Below are 6,000 nucleotides of genomic sequence, written 5' to 3' on the forward strand. Positions count from 1 at the left end.
TTTGCTGCATATTGATATTTGAGTGGCCTCATCCACATACGAGGTATGTAGGGTTGGATGGTCTTTTCAAGGTCCTATAGGGTGTGCATGTTTGGTTGAGCTTCATTAACTCTTATGGGAGATAGAGAGGTCTTTGGCTGGATGGGTGGGATTGTTTTCTGACATGTGACATATCATTTGAATCTGTGTACATATTGTTTGTCTGATTGTTGAAGGTTTTAGTACTATTGGGTATTAGCAATACTACTCTATTTCTGTGGTTAAGTATTGTATGTGCTTGAAATTTTGTAAGTGCGATTTATATGATCTTTGGTATGATTCGTATATATATATATATATATATATCTTACCGTATATAGGTTGGATCTTTAGTTACTTGTTTTCACTTCTGTTTAAACTCACATTGAGCTCGTGTAGGTTACCCTTTAGTTATTCCCTTTTTCAGGTACGCTTGTTTTGTGTAGCTGGATATAGCTTGCGTAGGTCTCGGAAGTGTCACTTTTTTTAAAACAGGCTATTAAGGTATCTTCTGTAAATCTAAATTTTTAATAAACGGTTTTGGACTGTAAATTCTGTTTTAAACATTGTGGTATGAATTTTGTGTTTTATGCACGTAAGCGTTATTTGGATTGATTTTTTAGTTATAAAGGGAATTTGATAACTGAGAATTTTTACGCAACTTAAATATTGTTTGATTTCTAGTTTGTTAAACTAAAATTTTTCTACGGCCACTTCGGTGATCAATGTAACCTCCGAGATTCGGTCAAACTTCGAGGCCGAGTTTTGGAGTGTTACATAAGTTATAAAAGCTCTCAGTAAAAAAACCTATAAGTCTCTTCCTTAAATAGAGTTTCATTCGAAACTTGCTAACTTAGAAGATTTATAACAAACTCATTAAAACTGTAATACAATAGAATAGTTACAATATAATAATAGAGAATAAAACAAATGTGGGCTATTGGCAACTAATCTCATAAAATTTCAATCCAATCCAAATGTCCATATTGTAATGGATTGTCTTGGGTGAGTTAATTTGATCCAACCATCCATGTGAGTTTCCCAAGTAATATTACCTTCATTGTTGGGGTTTAATATTCTCTAAATAATCAACACAATCCATTCAAATCATTCAATAAATAGGAAGTAACCACTTCCTTGACACTTAAAAATCAATTTCATATTTTCAATAACCACAATAACAAATTGTTTAAAATTTGTAAAAATATTCAAACAAATAAAAAAATAATATGAAGTATATATGGATTGACACGTAGGTTAACATGTTTAAGAAATTAAAGTTTCGGTCTATATTTCTGTTTAAGAAAAAGTAATTAGACTAGTTTTAAAAATTAAATACTCAAATTTAACTATTTTTAAAATGTTAGAAATAAAAATTGTTAAAAACTATAAACATTTTAAGGATTAAAATTGTGACTATTTGTTAAAGTACGTACATAAAAGTGTGGAATTGAGAAATTCAGATTAGATGGCAGTGAGCGAAGACGAAATAACTTGAAAGAAGGATGTGTTGTCCGCTTGTCTTTTCATTTCCTAATTTTCTTATACAATCTCATTTTCCAGGATTGGTTGTTTCCTTTGCCCATACATGCATTGTATTTTACGTACTACAAAATATCATTTTATAATCTATATGTTGTCTTTTGCTCAACGTATGAAGGAAAAGATTTGTATGAAGTATAGATATTATTGTTTTTTATAATTTATTGTTATATCAGTAATTTTATCTAGAATTTTAAAATTTTTATTTGAATTTATTTTTGTTTAGGATGAAAATATTAAAATTTAAGATGAAAATGTTGATGTAGCATTATACTATCGGAAAAAGGATATAAATAATGTGGCTTTACTATTTCATACAATCATTTCACATTTATGAATAAAGAAATTACATAATAATAAAAACAATATATTAATACACATCTTATTAATATTAAATATATGATTTGGTTAGGTTTTTTTATTTTTATTTTTAACTTTTACTCCTCTATCCATTTTAATATTTATTAATAAAATATATTTGTTAACTTTTCATCTTTAAATTTTGATTCTAGTCTGAATATATTCTAATTACAAACCGATAGCGCATTATGATTATTTGATTCTAATTTTAGTTGTTCAAACTTGTATTTGCAACGTTTTAGAAAAGAGAAAGAAAAAAAAAACATATTACTTTGCCTTTCTTTTCATTTTTTTACTAATATATTTGGAAATTTAAGAAAAAAATAGACATCAAATCAATGGCAAATCTTGACATTATGTTTTTGGGGTTAATTAAGATTTTCAGAACTTTTGGAAGGCTTAATAAATATTTTTAGAAGGCTTAACGAGAATTTTAAAAAATTTTGGGTGTCAAACTAACATTTTCAAGAAATTTAAGGAATTTAATGAACAAAATTTTGGGAGGCCAAGATCTCTGGTTCCAACAGTGCCATGCTCCAACATCAAATTGAATCCTAGTGTGTAACTCACATGTAAGTTCTTCCATAGAATTTATTGTAACGGAAGAAGTCTGCATTGAAGTTCGAGCCTTGTTAATCAAATTAGATTTTTTGGATGCTAAAGGTGCTTAATTTATTTTGGTCTCCATGGGGCATCTTTTTCTAACAATTACACAAGGGCTCTAAAAAGGAAGGTATCATGAAGATATAATTCGGAGCATAAGCCAACTCGTGGTCTAAGTGCTTAGATATGCAATGAAACTTACATTGGATATCTATTAGCTACGGCAAAGCCTACCTTTTTTTTTTAGCTCATTGTAGCAGGTTTTTAAAAAAAAAAAAAGGGATCAAATACGAAATAAATATATAAAAGCTTAGGAAAATACAACAGAACCCAAGACTTGCCTCGATGCCCCTGCATAGCAGGGGACGGGGAAAGCTTTGGGAGAGAGCGAGAGGTTATTGCAATTTGCCCAACGACACGCACGTCTCTGGCAGAGCCCATGTCATCGTAAAGTCCAAAATAAACGTCGAGACCACCACAACGTTGGTGAGAAAACCAAATGAAGAGGGAGCAACATCTAAGACAACGATAACAACATCCACAAAAAGTAGATTTGGTGATATTACGCCAAGTACCGTCGAGAAACGAAACCAGTGAGATCCCGAAGAGGTGCCATCATTAGACCACCATGAGAACAAAGGGTTCACCAAAATCAGAGGCAAAATACCAATGAAACTCCCAGAAGGAAAATGGAGCCCAGGTCCAATGAAGAGTGGAGGACCATGAGGAATCCATGAGACAAGTAAAAGGGGAGGAGGGCCTCAAACTTATCGTGCCGAAGATAAAAGGGAAGAAAAGGAAAGAAAGTAGGAAGGGAGGCCCGCAACGGTTGTTGCAAAGGCTGGTCGCGTTGACAGCGGTGACGAGGGATTATCCTTCCAGATAGGTGGTAGAGTAAAAAAAGAAGAAGAAGAGAGAGAATATAGCTTTTACCCTTAAGTAGCCCAAATTAAAGTGACGTAATAGTCAAAAATTTAATTTTATCTGTTGATTTGACATTTGATTACTTGATCACGTACTAAATTATTCTACTTTAAATTTTTACGATTAATTTTTATTTTGTATAAATAAAATTGTTGAGATAAAATCACAAAATCAAACTTCGAATAAACAAAAGTTGGCTTGTAAAGTCTACTTTTATATCTAAGAAAATAATAATCAACTAAATTTATGATTACCAAACATGTAAGATGCGATTACATGATTTAAACTCGTAAAATTCATAAGCAATTATATAAACCTATATTTATACATTCACATTTGATTAAATAATTACAAGTCTTTACGAAATATCAACCCTAAACAAACACAAATACTAAATCCCAAAATGAAAAAGTAAATACTTCATTATTCAGCCAACATTAATTAATTCAGGCCTAATTCAAGAATACTCTTCAAAAGTACTTAGAAAATAGAAAATAGAATTTTAATTTTAAAAAATTATTTTTAGATTAATTTTTATTTGAGAAATATTTTCTCTCAAAATTAATTTATTTAAAAATATTTTTATCCTAAAAAATTCTTTTATATCAAAAATATTTCTTAAAAACAGTACTAAACTCATCCTCAATTTCATACATTTTCACTCCTTTGAATAAATTCAGTGTAGCAATGCCTACAAAAACCAAAATCAAACCGAACCATACAGTACGTCCTATAAAGACAAACAAACGGTTGTGATTACGTATCAAGGCACCAATTAGTTGTTTGATTTGGTTCCAGTCATTTGTTTTGTATTGCCCCTAATTGTTTTACTTTTTATGCTGAGGTGTCCGCTTCTTTCAACTTTATTATCATTACACATGTTGCCTTTTTCCTCTAAAAAATATAAAATATAAAACAAAACAATTATTTTTCTTTAATAAAGCTTTGAATGAGGGGGTTATATTCCTTTAGAAATGATCTGACGGCGGTGGAATAAAATCATTCTATATCAACGGATGTGATGGATTTAATCTGGCGGGAAATTCAGGAAAGGGAAGTTGTGTTATCCCATACTGGATAAGACATCACCGACGGCCGGTACGCCTCTCCCGCCACATGGGTCCCGCTAATGTTTTTCTTTCCGGAATTCGTTACGGCTATTCGTTTAACCTGCGCTACGTTTTTATGACTTTTATCCGAGTTGGATCAGATTACCTGCTTAAGTTTGATGACATGGAAAAAAAAAAGACTCCGTCAAAATATTAGCCAGTTTTAAGTTTTAAATTCAATGCTTGAGTCGGATATAATCCGACCAATTTTTAAGTTTATGGTATATTAATTTTCATTTTATATTATTATAATATAAATAATAAAAGAATATTAAATTATTAATGTGTAAAATTTAAAAAAAACATATAAAGGAGTAAATGAATTTAGATTAATAATTTATTAATATGAATAAATTTAAATATTTATATTTCAATTGAGTTGTGCTTAAACAATTATATATATATATATATATATATGTTATTATCATATTGATACCGTATACATAGATCAAACGATCTAAACTTAATTCGATAATTTATGAAGACTTATATCATGATGGTGTTGTATTACTTTTTGTATATAATTTTTTCATAATTCATTAGATTAAAATATGCTATAAATCAGTGTACTATTTGTAAATTTAGAATTTAGTTTATGTACTTCCAATTTTAAGATTTTATTTTATTTTTTAGATTTTAAAATTTAGGTCAATTGTTAACATTGTTTTAGATTCATTATAACATTATTATTTTTAGTTTTATTGCTACTCTGGTGAATATTTTTATTTAAAAAATACTAATAAATTTAATAAAAATTAATAGACCAAAATTTTAAAATAAAAAATAAAAAAGTTTTAAACTTGTGAGATTATTATTTCATTGGTTTGGTTTACATTACAGGTTCCTTCCATTTGAATCTTTTCCTTTTCCTAAATCACATGTAATAATGTTATTTAGTTTTAGTTAAAGGATACCTTTTAATCCACCGTAAATTTGTAATTATGTGCCTAAAGAAACAAGTAGAATTAGAAACATCGGTTACTTAAAACTAAAGTTGTACTTGTTTGACATTGTGTAAGAAACAATTATTTTAGAATCAAGATTATGTTGTGCCTTCATTAACTTAATTATTTTTCAAGACTTTTTTATTTGGTAAGTCGTCTTCAAAATTAGTTAAATATTGATTAAAGTGTAATTAAATATATGGATTTCAAATTGGACAAACCTGTCATGTCCGAATTCCAGACCCCAAAAAGACACAAATATTAAATTGGCTCCAAAAACCCTTTTGCCTTTCTTTTTATTATTTTCAAATTTGAAATGTGAAACAAGGGTAAGACCGTCATTTCAGTTTTCCCGCAAACTCCATTTTGCCGCAAACCAAGCTGGCTTCTCTCTCCCTCTCTATGAAGCGCATGATTAAAGACAAACCTCTCGACCTTTTACGTGGCGTTGTATGATTGGTTCATTTCACGTCGTTGGGATTGACAACGTCACCAACCAA

The sequence above is a fragment of the Gossypium arboreum genome, chromosome 5, assembly GCF_025698485.1.
Source record: "Gossypium arboreum isolate Shixiya-1 chromosome 5, ASM2569848v2, whole genome shotgun sequence".
NCBI lineage: Eukaryota > Viridiplantae > Streptophyta > Magnoliopsida > Malvales > Malvaceae > Gossypium > Gossypium arboreum.